General features: G+C 41.0%; 1 long non-coding RNA gene and 1 pseudogene across 3 annotated transcripts in view; one reads left to right on the plus strand and one right to left on the minus strand.

The window, feature by feature from the left end:
* Positions 1–17,151, minus strand: part of LOC147573519 (uncharacterized) — a 212,039-nt gene that overhangs the window by 96,538 nt on the left and 98,350 nt on the right. The gene's annotated exons all lie outside the window — the stretch shown is intronic.
* On the plus strand, positions 1,797–2,131 carry LOC112851251 (large ribosomal subunit protein eL43 pseudogene; annotated as a pseudogene).

Below are 17,151 nucleotides of genomic sequence, written 5' to 3' on the forward strand. Positions count from 1 at the left end.
ACTGGGGTCTTTCTGTAGGCAAAACTACTCAAAAGCTGAAGATTGAAAGGCATGTATTTCAGGAGACTGAAAGATGTATGTTGCCATCCCAGACAAATAGATTACCACACAATCGACAGGGTATCTCTAGGAGTGTTTCAGTGGCAGTACCTGTTTTGAGGCCCAGAGTATGTCTTAGAATGACAAATAAAATGGCACTGTGGTGAAGTCTTAAATACCAAGTCTTTACGGAATCCTTTCGGTGAGCAGGAATATTATACAAGGCAGTGTACCAAACTCTTTCTCATTAAAATTGCTTCAGTTCCTAACTTCTTGGGCCTAAATTATTTTCTTAGTAGGCTTAGCTATAAGCCAGGAAAGGGCCCTAATATGTTAAGAAAATGGCCCAACCATCAGTATTTAACATAAATTCAACCAAACTAACCTGAGTCAAACGTCACATTATTACTACAATAGAATTATTGGTAAGTAATAACTGGGAAACTAGTAAGAACTGAAATATAAACATTACTGTATATTTTGTATTAGCAAAAGTGTTCTGCAGGAATAATTTTTAAACCTTAAAAGCTATAAAAGGGAAAGTTTAAAAATCACATCGCATCCTGAAGTCACCAGTGCCTTGTCATGATCCAATGATATCTTTTCATAAATGTGAGGGCCTGAGCAGAAAACTAATTTTAAGTGATCACTTCTTCAAATCACTCTGTGAAGAAACTAAATAGAATGAAATCTTTTCCCCAAACACAAACCTCTAAGATGGAAAAGTACTTTATAATCTTTTTTATTTGGTATCTTATTAGTAAAAAAAATATGTTAACATGCTCTCCAAATGTATGGATATTTTATGTAAAACTTATTCGTAACATTGTACTAATATGTCATGTATATTATAAAACATGTAAAATAAAAAATGGCAAGGGGTAGCATAAAAAGAATAAAAATATAAGCTCTAAGACTTTTCTCCTATATCCTAAATGATCACCGCTTCCTGAACTGTCCCTAGCATATATATTCCCTACCAAAACTTGAGGGGAATGAGGCCCATAAGTCAGGTATTTTCTGATATGGGAGAGACAAAATAAGAATTTTTATTGCATTCAATAGTAAAAAGAATAGAATGGCTGACCCATAAACATCATTTCATCAATTATTTCCTCTCTATTGAATCACTCTCATCAGCACACATTTTTCCACATCTCAACGTTTTTGACCTTACTTTACCCCCGACTGATGCCCTATTTTTCTTTTACTTTACAGTGAAACTCCTCATAAGACTTGTGTTGGACACACTCTAAGGTGACCCTCCCCCCAATAATCCCGCCATCTGATATTACTCTTGAACAGTCCTTCCCTGTGAATGTGGGCAGGTGGGTGATTTGGTTCAAATCAACAATATATGGTAAAAGGTGATGGGATATCACTCCATGATCACATTATATAATGTAAGACTCCATCTTGCTATCAAACTCACCTGAGAGACTCTCTCGGTGAAGAAATAAGAAAGGCCATGAGGCCCATGGGAATTTCTTGCCCAGAGGCTGAGGGCAGCTTCCAGGGCCTGAAGGCAGTCAACAGCCTGCCAGAAGCTGTGGCCCTCAGCCCCACAGCCACAAGGAAGCGAGTTCTGCCCACAACCTGTGTGAACTCGGAACTAGATTCTTCCCCGGCTGAACTTCCAGACAAGAACACAGGCCAGCCAATTCCGTGATTCTCGTGAGAAAACAAGTGTGTTTTCTTTTAAGTCACTCAGTCTGTGGTAATTTGGCTCTCTGGGCGCAGACCTAGTTTGCAGCGACATGGCTAAATACCCCTAGAAGGTTGGAATCATTGGTAAATATGGGACCCATTATGGTGCCTCCCTCAGGAAAATGGTGAAGAAGATTGAAGTAAGCCAGCACACCAAGTGTACTTGCTCCTTCTGGGACAAAAGGGAGATGAAAACGTGAGCTGTGGGGATGTGGCATTGTGGTTCCTGCATGAAAACAGTAGCAAGTTGTGCCTGGACCCACAGCACCACTTCTGCTGTCACAGTAAAGTCTGCCATCAGAAGACTGAAGGAGTTGAAAGACCAGTGGAAGCTCCACGGCTTGAAACGTTGCTAGCCTATAATAAATGGGTTAATTGATGTAATAAAAAATAATAAGGATAAATAAATTTGTGGTAATTTGTCATGCAGCTGTGTGCAGGGGTCCCCAAGACCACCGTCAGGCCTAATAATTTGCTAGAAGGACTCCTGTAATTCAGCAAAGCCACTACAATCATGGCTAGAGTGTATTACAGTTAAAGGATATAGATTAAAATTAGCAGTGGAAAAAGATGCATGAAGCAGAGTGCAGAAGAGATCCCGGTTTCCAGTTGCCCTCTTCCACTGGAGTCACGTGGACAGCATTTAATTCCCCAGCAACAATGTGTGACAACTCACACAGAGTATTGCCTGGGAAACTCATTCAAGGCTTGGTACCCAAGGTTTTTATTGGAGGTTCATCACATAGGCATGGCTGACTCCCTGGGTGTGTGACCTTCAATATCCAGCCCTACCAGAGAGCAAATACATACTATGTAGCCCATGGCCCCCACCATAAATCAAAATGTTAGCACAAACTCTCTGGCATGACCCACGGCTTCAGGTAAAACACTTAACAGGTAGGATGTTCAAAAGTACAAGTTATCTCTCTGGAGCCAGGCAAGGACCAGACCTTTCTTTGGAACATACAAGGTTTAGACAACCCAGACCTGCTGAGCTAATCCTTTACTGCACAGCAGTGATAGATAACTAGTAAAGGCTTTGTTACCTGGAAATAAGGTGCTACTGTAACAAATACCTAAAAATGTAGGAGTGGCTTTGGAACCAGGTAGTGGGCAGAGACTGAAAGAATTCTGACAAGCATCATAGAGAAATCCCAAAGTGCCCTAAACAGACTGCTGGTAGAAATTTGGACTTGGAGGATATTCCCAGTGACAGCTCAGAAGGAAACGAGGAACATGTTCTTAGAAAATGAAGTAACTGATGAATGGATAAAGATGTGGTTTATATATACAATGGAATACCACTTGGCAATGAGAGAGAATGAAATCCTGACATTTGCAACAACGTGGATGGAACTGGAGGGTATTGGGCTAAGTGAAGTCAGTCAGAGAAAGACAGATATCATGTTTTCACTCATATGTGGAACTTGAGAAACTTAACAGAAGACCATGGGGGAAGGGAAGGGGAAAAAATAGTGTCAAACAGAGAGGGAGGCAAACCATAAGAGACATGTAAATACAGAGAACAAACTGAGGGTTGATGGGGGGGGGGGTGCAGGGGAGAGGGAAAAATGGGTGATGGGTATTGAGGAGGGCACTTGTTGGGATGAGCACTGGGTGTTGTATGTAAGCAATGAATCATGGGAATCTACCCCCAAAACCAAGAACACGCTGTATACACTGTATGTTAGCTAACTTGACAATAAATTATATTTAAAAAAGAAAAGAAAATGAAGGAAGTGGATCCTTGTTACATAGTGGCAGAAAGCTTAGTTACATGGTCTCCTGCAGTTATGTGAAAAACTGAACTTGTAAATAATTGATTTGGTTAGATAACCAAGTTGGTCTAGATAGACTAGGAAATTTCCAAGCAAAGTACTAAAGGTGCCGCCTGGTTTCTTCTTGCTGCTTATAGCACAATGTGAGAGGAAAGAGATAAGGGGGAAAAGTCTTACGTAAAAAGGAACCAGAACTGGATGACTTTTTAAATTCTTAGTCTTTCCACATAGCAAATAACTACTAAATGATTCCCAAGCACTGTCAGGAAGGCATACCATGCAGAAAAAGCTGGGGGTGTGAACGTACAACCTGTCACTTAAATCTCAGAAAGAGCAAAAACGTCAGGATATTTGACCACACAAAGCGCCCCTTCAAGAGATGAAGGGCAAGTCTCAGATCCGCTCAATCAAACCATAGATACAGCCTATAGGAGCTTAGGATATTGTCTCCCAGTCCTCTTGGCAGGAGCGCTGGGTAGAGAAGGGCTGATCTCAAAAATATCTGTGTGTGTGTGGCTTTGTTATAATGGAGTGAATCTAAGTGAAATCCATGGAAGGCCCAAAAGTTTCTTGAGAAAATTATTTCGGTAGAAACTAAGAGAACAGACCAAAAGGGGGAAAGGGCACAAAATGAAAGGAAACTGTGGGACCCCAAAAGTCTATTGGCAGGAAGCAGGCTGATAAAACTCAGGTTTAAGCACTTGCTATCTTTCATGAAAAGGGAAGGATGACTTAACAGACAGAACCAAGATTCCAAAGATCAGAGCTCCACAACACAAGGAAAAATGGTTTCTCTACTCACACTTCTGATACCAAACATATGGGATTTTCTGCACTAAGAAGTAATTCTCCAACTCTCAGGACACTAACTGGATGCTCTATAATTCAATTCAACTTTGATACTATCTGCCTGGGGTTAGCATCACATCCCACAAATTAAGGGCTCAATCCTACAGAACTGACCCACTTTAGATGTCAATTGCAAATCTCGGGCCTCTCTTTCTTCCAACTGACTTAGATACAAATCAGGGGTTTCCACAACCCCCTCCTTAGGTTTGATAATTTGCTGTAACAGCCCACAGAAACACTTTACCTACATTTACTGGTTTATTATAATAAGGATAATATAAAGGATATAAGTGGGGCATCTGGGTGGCTCAGTCAGTTAAGCATCTGACTCTTGATTTGGGCTCAGGTCATGATCTCACATTCTCCTCCTGAGTCGGTGCTCTCTTCCCCTCTGTTACTCTTCCCTGCTCACGCTCGCTCAAAATAAATAAACATTTTTAAAAATGGATACAAGTGAACAGCCAGCCAAAGAGGTACATAGGGTGAGATCTGTATGGGTCCCAAGGATAGGAACTTCAGTCCCCATAGAGTTTGGGCTATGCCCCCACTCCTGGGATGTGGATTTCTTCACCAACCCAGAAGCTTTCTGAACCCCACTGTTTAGGGCTTTTATAGAGGCTCTACTCTGTAGGCATAATTGCCATTGGCAATAAACTCAATCTCTAGCCCTTTTCCCCTCCCCAGAGGTCAGGGAATTTGACAAACAATTCCAACCTTCTAATTATGCCTTGGTCTTTCTGGTGACCAGCCCCCATCCTGAAGCTCTAGATACAGGGCCCCAGCCCCCAGTCATCTCATTAGTATACAAAAGACACTCATCATTCCAGAGATTCTAAAGGTCTTAGAAGCTCTTGTGTTAAGAACCAGGGTTGAAGACTGAATATTAGACCAAAAGATGTTTCCTTATCACTCAGGAAATTACAAGGTTTTAAGGGCTCTATGTCAAAAACCTGGAACAGAAACAAAATATATATTTCTTACAATATCACAACCACAGATAATTATCCCCAGACCTTGAAACCTAATCATGGAACTTCCTACATTTGCCTGGCTGGATTTCAGAACAGCTATGAACCAGTGGCTCTTTTGTGCCTGTCATTTCCCCCTCTTTTTGAATGGGAATATAGATTTAAGTTACCGTCTAGTGCCCTTTCGTGCCAACCTAAAGGATTTCCTTCAGTATCTCTCACACAGCATGTCTCTGCACCCCTACTTTTCTTCTTTTGATCTTCATATCATTTATTTCTTTTTGCTGTCTTTTTAATCTTTAATTCTATCTAGAACCTTCAGCTCACTGATGAGTAACAGTGCGAATGGACAATTTCATCTTTTTCTCAATCTTCGGAAAAAACTTTTCAATATTTTAAGCATAATGCTGCTCCTCTTTATGAGACTGTTAAAGTTACTTTCTAGTCCTAATTTGCCAAGAGTTTCAATCTTGAATTAATTTAGAAATGCATCAATTGCCTCTTGGTGTCTATTGAGATGATCAAATGGTTTTTCTTCTTTCTGTCGATCTAATGAAGTACAATGATTAGTTTTTAAATGGTAAACCAACTTTGTATTCCTGGTCTGATGCATTTGACTAAATTCTGTTTTTTGCCTCTGGTTCTTCTACTCCATTCAGCTTCATTTCTTCTGATTTGCTTTTTCCAGCCACATAATTGAGATCAAAATTTAGAGTTACATAATGTACAATAAACATGACAAACTCTTTTGAAGATCAAAGTCATACTTTATAAGAAGAAATCATATTTATAGTAAATAATACAAAGATTATGTTATCATACTTTACAAGATACTAGTAATCTCTTACAGATATCTAAAAACAACACTCACTACTGCTATAGCCAGGAAAGCAGCAATAAACTGAGGGTTTTAAATTAGACTCTGACAACAGTTAAACCCAAAACACAAAATTATGACCAATTTTAACCCTAATACTAAGGAAAGTTCTGAACTCAGACCCAGAATAAAACGTGTATCAGAAAATTCTAGATCATGATGCTACTAAAAATATTACATTTAATTAATAAAGCAAAAGTAAAATAAAATAGGCTTAATGTATAAGAGGGGGAAAAAGGACAAAAACATAAAGAAGCAAGATGCTTCCTTTATTTTAAATAGGCTTTTTAGTAGTAAAACACTGCAACATGATCACCTCCACAGAAAACAAAATACACATACATATTAATGTGCAATTTTTATCACGTTCTAAAAATCCTATTGGCTTTTCCTCTTTCCTCATAAGAAACCTGAGAGCTCACCACTCCCTCACGTGACTTTGCACAGCCAAACCTCTAACAGGAGTAAGAGCCAAGAATCTATCCCTAGAGAATGAGATGAGTCATTCTATATAGAATGGATCCTTAGAGAGTTCCTTTAAACTCTAATCAAAAGCACACAGAGATGGATGGGGTCCAGGCTGTGAAAACAGACAAAAAGAGGAGAGAGGTTAAGATACAAATGTGGACAGCGCGGTTTTGTAATTTCCCTAAATCCCCTCTTAAAAGATTGAGTAGGATAGCAAGAGACAAAACCCATGGGTAATGTCATCAACAAAACTAGGTCACAAAGAATCCTCAACAACATAATACAGGTGGGTGGGGGCAACCACTGACAGCATTAAGACCCTCAAGAGAATGAAAGCAGGCCAGAAACTGGAGAAACCCAGGGTCTAAGTGCTGGGCCACTGAGAGATGACACGTAGTGCTCAGTTCCAGAAGGAGGGGCTCCTACTCAGGTGTGAATCCAGATACAACAGATAAAACTGGGAGGGGCTTCACTGGTGAGAGTAAGGCAGCTAAAGGAAGATTGAAAGGTGCTGAGCACCTGGCCATTAGGACACTCAGGAACACCCAGCGGAGCTTCCTTTTGGAAAGGGAGAAGAGAAACAGCTGGCAGTAGAGCCCAAGTTGATCTGGGCAGGATACCTGGGCATGAAAGAGAGAAAAAGTTCAAATACTCGTCAGGAAGGGGACAAGAAGAAGTAAGTATCACAAAGCACTGAAGACAGTAATGCACAAGAACCATTAAATACTTTGTGGTAGAATAAGGAGAGAAAGACACTGTGGCCAACCCCCAACACCTACACATGAACTTCCTTCTAAAAATACAACTTCAGCAACAGAAAAAGATTATAGTTGGTCCACCTGGGTGGTTCAGTTGGTTAAGCATCTGATTCTTGATTTTGGCTCAGGTCATGATCTCACAGTTTGTGAGATCCAGCCCCACATCGGCTACATGCTGACAGTACAGAGCCTGCTTGGGATTAGGAGGGAGCCGCTCTCTCTCTCTCTCTCTCTCTCTCTCTGACCTTACCCCGCATGCATGCATGCTCTCACTCTCTCTCAAAATAAATAAATAAACTTAAAGAAAAAGATTATGGTCAATCCCCCATTCAAAAATCAATAAGAGGAGTGCCTGGGTGGCTCCATCTATTAAACATCTGACTTCAGCTTAGGTCATGATCTTGTGGTTCGTGGGTTTGAGCCCCATGTCAGCTCAGTGCTGACAGCTCAGACCCTGGAGCCTGCTTCAGATTCTGTGTCTCCCTCTCTGTCTCTCCTCCACTCACGCTCTGTCTCTCTCTCAGAATAAATAAATAAACGTTAAAATATATATATCAAAAAGAGAGAAAAATGGTTCACATACATAATTTAGAAAATAAATATTAACCAGAATAATATGACTACAAAGCAGATGAAAACAGTGAGCTAATATTTCAAAATGAGTTAAATAAAATTAAGACAATAGTAGAAGCTATGAAAGAGCAGCATAAATGAGAACTAAGAAAGCTCAGAAACAAGATGGCCAGACATTGCAACTATGTGGATGGAACAGGAGGGTATTATGAAAGTGAAATTAGTCAGTCAGAGAAAGACAAAAATCATATGACCTCACTCATATGAGGACTTTAAGAGACAAAACAGACAAACATAAGGGAAGGGAAACAAAAATAATATAAAAACAGGGAGGGGGACAAAACATAAGAGACTCATAAATATGGAGAATATATATACACACATATATAACATATGAGGGTTACTGGAGGGGTTGTGGGAGGGGGGATGGGCTAAATGGGTAAGGGGCACTAAGGAATCTACTCCTGAAATCATTGTTGCACTATATACTAACTAATTTGGGTATAAATTAAAAAAATAAATAAATAAGTAAATAAATAGCAAAAAAAAAAAAAAAAGATGGCCAGACACGAAGCAGATATGAAAGGAGTTGACAGAGCTCAGAAACAGTTCTAAATAAAAGGGAAAAAAAATTCAGGAGTGAAGAATAAACCTAAATGAATGACCAGAAACCACAGAAAGTACAGTAAGAATATAAATTTATGAATATGTGAAAAAAAAAGTACACTAGAAGAGAAATTAAGAAAGGAATAAAAAGCATAAGAGAAAAATGATAGACATAGAAGACAAGCAAAAAAGAGCCAATATATGCATGGGAAGAAAATCAAAGCAATGGAACTGAAAAAACACTTTAAAAAAAAAGTATAATTCAAAAAATTCCCTGAAATAGGAGACTCAAACCTTCATATTTATAAGACACACTGTGTACCTGAGAAAATCAACCCAGAATGGTCAACACTGAGACATATTCTACTAAAACAATGGAACTATAAAGAAGAAAAAACCTGTCAGCATTCAGGCAAAAAGACAGTGACTTTTTTTTTTTTTAATTTTTTTTTCAATGTTTATTTATTTTTGGGACAGAGAGAGACACAGCATGAACGGGGGAGGGGCAGAGAGAGAGGGAGACACAGAATCGGAAACAAGCTCCAGGCCCTGAGCCATCAGCCCAGAGCCTGACGCGGGGCTCGAACTCCCGGACCGCGAGATCGTGACCTGGCTGAAGTCAGACGCTTAACCGACTGCACCACCCAGGCGCCCCACAGTGACTTTTTTTTAAAGTTTATTTTCATTTATTTTGAGAGAGTAGAGACCAAGCAGGGAAGGGACAGAGAAAGAGGGAGACAGAATCCCAAGCAGGCTCCACACTGTCAGTGCAGAGCCCAATGCAGGGCTCGAACTCACAAACAGATCATAACCTGGGAGCTGAAATCAAGAGTTGGACGCTTAACCAACTGAGCCACCCTGGCACTCCAAGACAAAGTGGCCTTTAAGGAAGAGTAAATCATCTTGGCATCAAACTTTTTAACAGTAACCTTCAAAGCCAGAACACACAGAAGTAGCATATTTAAGATTCTCTGGGAAAGATAATGTTCACCAAAGATTATATCCTGAATACCTTTCAAGTATAAAGTAACAGACAAATTTGTCATGAGCACAAAAGATATCATATATCAGCTCTTCCCTCTTCATCTTCCTCCTTTCTTTCCTAATGGGGGAGTCCTAACTTGGCCAGTAGGTAGGGGAAAACAAGGTAGTCACCTGCACAAGGGGTGGGGGTGAAGTCAAGAAGTAGCCATGATGACCTAAGTGGGATGCAAAAGCCCAAGTGGGCTAAGGAAGGCATTCACGAGGAGGGTGCCTAGCAGAGTCTGAGTGGGAAGAGGAAGACACTGACAAAAGGGAGGCATGTTGTGACACGTTGGAGCACAAGGGGTGAAGCCTGACATAGAAAGTCAGAGTGTTTAGACTCTGGGATGCAAAGGACAATGTGGCTTGGGGTGCCAAGGCTCAAGCAGGGGAAGGAGGCATCAATGTATATGGAGGGAGGGTGGGGAGGCACCCCAGTACAGGGAGTCAGAGGCCAAGTAGGATGATGGGGCACAGGGCATAGGTAAATGCCTGAGTGGGGTAAGAGGGCATCCACACAGGGGACATCCTGAAATGGGAGTGAGATCCCAAGCAGAGTAAGAAGAGCATCCATGCAAGAGGTGAAAGTAGTAGTTAAGCTGGGGCATCTGTTACTTGCAGGAGAATTGAAAAAATAAGTTATGATATGAAGCAAAATAGGAACCAGAGTCTCACTGTTGAAGAAAAGAGATGCAAATGTGGAAAAGGAGTGAAATATAAAGAAAACTTTGTGGCACTGAATTGGAATTGGAGGTATTGATGTGATTCCAGTTAGATATATAGGTATGTGATTGATTAATTGGTTGACTGATTGATAGATGAATGATGGATGGATGGATGGATGGATGGATGGATGACAGGATGGATGGATGATGAATGGATAATAGACAGACATAGATGTAAATGTGGGACAAAATCTGGGACAGTTTGGGCTTCAAAATAAACCATGATGGTAATGGAATGTAATCCACCAAATGAAATAGGAAACCTTAAGTCTGATATAAATGAATGAATGAATGAATGAATGAATGAATGAATTGAAGATGTGATGAGGAATAGAGTATTTACATATTTTCAAAGTACATTCCCACAAAGTGCTAATTAACTACAAAGAGGGAAAGAGTAACTTTACAGCAAAGCAGCCTGGCAAATATCACTTTAATCAAGTGATCACAGTGAACACATGAGTAATGGGACAAATCAAAATTGTGTGACATCTGAGAACACAGTATCACTTTTGTAGTATTCTCCCCCAAAATGTAAGGCCTGACTCTAATCATCAGATGGCATCAGACAAACCCAATTTGAGGGACATTCTATGAAATAACTGGCTTGTTATCTTGGAAAGTATTAAAGTCAAGGAAAGTCTGAGGAACTGTTCCAGATAGAAGGAGGTAAAGAGAAGTGACCACTTAATGCAATACATGATCCTCGGTGGATCCTTTTGCTTTAAAAGGTGTTATCAGAACACTTGGTGAAACTTTGAGTTGTGTCTGAGTATTAGATGTTAGTAATGTGTCAATGCAATTTTCTTAACATTAAGAATATGCAGGTGAATGTCTTTTTTGTAGGAAATACACACTAAAGTATTCAGGGATGACAAAGCATCAGGTGAGTGACTTATTCTCAAATGATTTGTAGGGGAAAAAATTCTTGGTTTGGTGCTCTGACTTTTCTGTAAGTCTGTTATTGTTTGAAAACACATACATACATACATACATACATACATACATACATACATACATACAGGAGATTCAGGGAACATTGTTCCCATGAGCCTTTCCTGAAGGCATCTACTAGAGCACAAACTTCAGATAGCTAAGAAATGATTGGAGAGGGTTGGCAATGGACCCATGGTGGGCACTATTTAACTATTGAACCAGGACCAAGTGATGGGGGTACAGGTGCCAGGAGAGTATGTGACATTGACAATGCAGAAAAAATACAACTATGAAAAATGAGAGAAGTGAGGGGAGCATATATAGAAGAAGAATCTCACCAATTGCTTTATTGGTATTAACTATGAGTAAAATAATTTTTATTTTAAATCAAAGGCGGGAGTGGAGAGAAGAAATGGAAAAGATTTATAAGCTATTTAAAACATTGCTCCTGGTAGGGAACTCAATACACAGGACCAAAAAGGGGGTGGGTATTTAAGGTATTATACAAAGGTATTACTATGAAGGTAGCCATTAGGACAAAAATCCAAGGCTTTCTAAATATCCATGGAAATATCAAGAGAGACAGAGAGAACAAGAGAAAGAGGGAGACTACAGAGAAACTACACATATGTAAACAAAGATAAGGGCCACTGTATTCAGACAACACCTTTCTCAAGCAGATTGTGACAACCACTCACGACCTGCTCACATTCTTCTAGAACCTGACTCCAAATGTGCCTGAAACACAGCAAAGCCAGGGACCCTGGGAAACGGTCCATGTGACTACATGGTGAAGGAAGAAAGACAAAAATTCAAATCTTTTTTCGGGAAATAGAGCAAGACAAATGTTTAGAATCACACCTTCAAAAGAGTTTGGTAGGGGCACCTGGGTGGCTCAGTCAGTTGAGCATCCAACTCTTGATTTCAGCTCAGGTCATGATCTCATGGTTCATGGGATAGACCCCCACATCGGGCTCCACACTGAGCATGGAGCCTGCTTAAGATTCTCCCTCCCTCTCTCTCTCTTTCTCTCTCTCTCTCCCCACCCGCACCCCCCCCCCCCAGCCTCTCCCCTGCTCTCTCTGTCTCTCTCTCAAAAAAAAAAAAAAAAGTTTGGTAAAAGCTTTCTACATAGTTGTGACCTAGCTTAAGAATAAACATCTTTTTAAGATAAGGCTTTTCAGTGAAAGATGCTGAAGGAAAGGAGAAGGATACTCCCAGGATAAGGATCACAAAAGCACCTATAAAAGGTTTTTCTTTTTTTTTTTTAATTTGTTTTTAATGTTTTTATTTATTTTTGAGACAGAGAGAGACAGAGCATGAGCAGGGGAAGGGCAGAGAGAGAGGGAGACACAGAATCTAAGCAGTCTCCAGGCTCTGAGCTGTCAGCACAGAGCCCGACGCGGGGCTCGAACTCATGGACTGTGAGATCACCACCTGAGCCGAAGTCGGACGCTTAACCGACTGAGCCACCCAGGCACCCCTATAAAAGGTTTTTCAAGGGGCGCCTGGGTGGCGCAGTCGGTTAAGCGTCCGACTTCAGCCAGGTCACGATCTCGTGGTCCGGGAGTTCGAGCCCCGCGTCGGGCTCTGGGCTGATGGCTCAGAGCCTGGAGCCTGTTTCCGATTCTGTGTCTCCCTCTCTCTCTGCCCCTCCCCCGTTCATGCTCTGTCTCTCTCTGTCCCAAAAATAAATAAACGTTGAAAAAAAAAAATTTAAAAAAAAATAAAAGGTTTTTCAAGACAAACAATCCTACCTTTTCCTCACCAGTAGACGACACACTCTAAGGCTTATAATGATGGTCAGGCCACCAGGCTCACATACACAGTAGCCTCTGCAGAATAGAAACTTGAAAAGCACATACCTATGAAACAGAAAAGAACAAACTTTAAAAAATACTGATTAGACTGCTAATTACTTAGGTTTATTTAGCAAATCTGATGCTTTTATATTTTCTGTTCAGGGCTTTAATATAAATCATTGCATAAAGTTGAAATTCTCTTTGAAGTATTAATTAATTACCTAAGGGGAGAAGAAAAGAAAATAATTTCCCTCTGCATTTGAGCAACTAGTATGTTCTCTTCCCCCACGGTGACCTCAAGGGACAGGAGATTCCCACAGTTTCTCCAAAGGACCATCCTAGGTACTGATGGGCTCATGTGCCATGATCCGGTGTGACCTCGTGGCAGCGAAAGGCTTAGACGCTTCTGTTCACACCTGTCCTTGGTCCCAGCTGAGCACAAACATACAACTGTTATAGGTACCCATCTAACCTTCATCCTTTCAGCCTGATGACACTTTGGGTCTGTTGCCAATAGCCAACGCCCTCAACTTTTCTCCTGTTCCAGTTAAACTATTATCATATCCCTATATAGGATATGGATAGGGATATATCATATCCCTATATAGGATATATAGTTCTGAATTTAATTAGCATTGGTCTAACACATACCTACTGTCATGTCCAAGAAACACAACACCAAAGAAGACACTATTTCCGCCCATGAAGAGCTCAATGTAGCCTGAGACAGACACGAAAAACAAATGACTACACATACTGCAATAAGGCACCCGGACACACGTGATTTAACGGCACAAAGTGCACATGGGAGGAAGGTACCAGCTCTGCTAGAGTGAGTCAGAGATGCTTCAGACAGAAGGAAATATTTGCACTGGAGAGTCAAGAATGAGTATGAATTTGCTAGAGACCTGAGGGTAGGGAGATGTCAGGTAAAGAAACGAGCACGTGAAAAACCAAGAAGTGAGAAAGAACAGGGCCTGTTCCAGATCTTCCAGCAGGTCAGGGTGACCAAAGCATATGTGGTGCATGTGGGGAGGGAATGCGATTGGGAACTGGTCAGGGGACTGGTGGAGGCCAGATCCTCTGTGGTCCTGGGTTCTGTGTCAGGGAGTGAAGGCTTTACTCAAAGGCAGTGGCTCAGAAGAGGTTTCCACAGGACTGTGCTGTGGTCAGATTTCAGTTTCAGAAAGACCACTCCATTGGTTGAAAGGAAGAGGGAAAGACTAGAGAAAGAGAGACTGATCAGGAGATTCCTACAGGGCTTCAGAGCAGTTAGACGAGTGGCCTTGGGATGCTGCAGACCTGGGTTTAATGCAAGGTCATCTTATCATAATGCAAGACTTTCATTTGACCTCCTTCTGTTTCAGGTTCCTCATTAGCTTCATTGGCCTGCGACCTGTTGTGGCAGAAGGCCCCACATTTAGAAGGGCTCTGTGTTTGGTTTGATGATCTGCCATCCCTCTCTTGAAACTCTTCATACGATTTAAATGCTCAACTCTTCTCCTGTTCCAGTTAAATTATCATCATATCCCTATATAGGCCAGTCCTGAATTCAAGTCAACACAATTAGCATTGATCTAACACATACCTAATGTCATGTCCAGGAGACACAACACCAAAAAAGACACTGTTTCTGTCCATGTAGCACTGGGCCCTACAAAGTATGTAGCCGGTTTTGCTCACCTCTGAGTATATTAATGGTACCTATTATGACCAGAGGGTTATTGGGAAGATTAAATAAGCAAATACAAGTAGAAAAGAGTGTCTGTGGCACAAAAACAGACACTCAGATCAATGGAACAGAATAGAGAACCCAGAAATGGACCCACAAACATATGGCCAACTCATCTATGACAAAGCAGGAAAAAATATCCAATGGAATAGACAGTCTCTTCAGCAAGTGGTGCTGGGAAAACGGGACAGCGACATGCAGAAGAATGAACCTGGACCACTTTCTTACACCATACACAAAAATAAACTGAAAATGGATGAAAGACCTCAACGTAAGACAGGAAGCCATCAAAATCCTCAAGGAGAAAGCAGGCAAAAACCTCTTCGCTCTTGCCCGCAGCAATTTCTTACTCAACATGTCTCTGGAGGCAAGGGAAACAAAAGCAAAAATGAACTACTGGGATCTCATCAAAATAAAAAGCTTCTGCACAGTGAAGGAAACAATCAGCAAAACTAAAAGGCAACTGACAGAATGGGAGAAGATATTTGCAAACGACGTATCAGATAAAGGGTTAGCATCCAAAATCTATAAAGAACTTATCAAACTCAACACCCAAAAAACAAATAATCCAGTGAAGAAATGGGCAAAAGACATAAATAGACACTTCTCCAAAGATATCCAGGTGGCCAACCGACCCATGAAAAAAATGCTTAACATCACTCATCATCAGGCAAATACAAATCAAAACCACAATGAGATACCACCTCATGCCTGTCAGAATGGTTAATATTAACAACTCAAGAAACAACAGATGTTGGCGAGGATGCAGAGAAAGAGGATTTCTTTTGCACCACTGGTGGAAATGCAAGCTGGTGCAGCCACTCTGGAAAACAGTATGGAGGTTTCTCAAAGAATTAAAAATAGAACTACCCTACACCCAGCAATTGCACTACTAGGTATTTATCCAAGGGATACAAGTCTGCTGTTTCAAAGGGACACATGCACCCCCATGTTTATAGCAGCACTATCAACAATAGCCAAAGTATGGAAGGAGCCCAAATGTCCATAGATGGATGAATGGGTAAAGAAGATGTGGTATATATAAACAATGGAGTATTACTCAGCAATTAAAAAGAATAAAATCTTGCCATTTGCAACTGGATGGAACTGGAGGGTATTATGCTAAGTGAAATTAGTCAGTCAGAGAAAGACAACTATCATATGAATTCACTCATATGAGGACTGTAAGAGACAAAACAGATGAACATAAGGGAAGGGAAACAAAAATAACATATAAAAACAGGGAGGGGGACAAAACATAAGAGACTCATAAATATGGAGAACAAACAGAGGGTTGCTGGAGGGGTTGTGGGAGGGGGGATGGGCTAAATGGGTAAGGGGCACTAAGGAATCTACTCCTGAAATCATTGTTGCACTATATACTAACTTATTTGGATGTAAATTTTAAAAAACTAAATAAATAAATAAATAAATAAATAAAACAGTACACAGAAAAAAAGAAAAGAAAAAGAGTGTCTGACACAAAATCCTCCATATAATGGAAGTTATTTTATTACCATTATTATTACATTGCCAAGAAGAAGAGGGACCTATAATAAGGAGCCAGCAGAGAAGGCAGAGGAGGAAGAAAGCAGGGGCGGAATGTGTAGGACATGTCTCCGGAGGGTGGAGAAGGTAGTGCATGAGAGAGATGCGGGAAGGCCAGCTGCAAGGTACCCTCACCCAGGCCAAGACCAGCAGTAAAATGGAAAACGACTTGCAAATACCCACAAGGCTATAAACTAAAACACACCTTCCACACTCATATGCAGATCCAACTCTTCACTTAAAAGTGAAGTCTCATTGCTACGTCTATGCGGGGTTTAGCAATATCAGAGCATAGTGCGAGAGGGCTCAAGTGTAATATGCGGCCTGCGGTCCTAAAAAGTCAAAGTGTGGGGTGAGGAAGCCAAGAACGCATTCCCTTGAGAAAAGAGAGCAGCCCAGATCAAAAAAGTACCCAAGCTCTAGTCAAATTCACCTCTGACAACTAAAAGCCAGACATTTAATTAAAAGGTCGAGTGAGGGGGCGCCTGGGTGGCGCAGTCGGTTAAGCGTCTGACTTCAGCCAGGTCACGATCTCGCGGTCCGTGAGTTCGAGCCCCGCGTCAGGCTCTGGGCTGATGGCTCAGAGCCTGGAGCCTGTTTCCGATTCTGTGTCTCCCTCTCTCTCTGCCCCTCCCCCGTTCATGCTTTGTCTCTCTCTGTCCCAAAAATAAATAAACATTGAAAAAAAAAAAAATTTAAAAGGTCGAGTGAGTGTTAAGAAATATTACTAAAGCAAACAAAAGTATTAGGTTAGGTTGAACC

Source organism: Puma concolor, chromosome E2 (genome assembly GCF_028749965.1).
Source record: "Puma concolor isolate L17-30 chromosome E2, mPumCon1.1.hap2, whole genome shotgun sequence".
In the NCBI taxonomy this organism is placed as follows: Eukaryota; Metazoa; Chordata; class Mammalia; order Carnivora; family Felidae; genus Puma; species Puma concolor.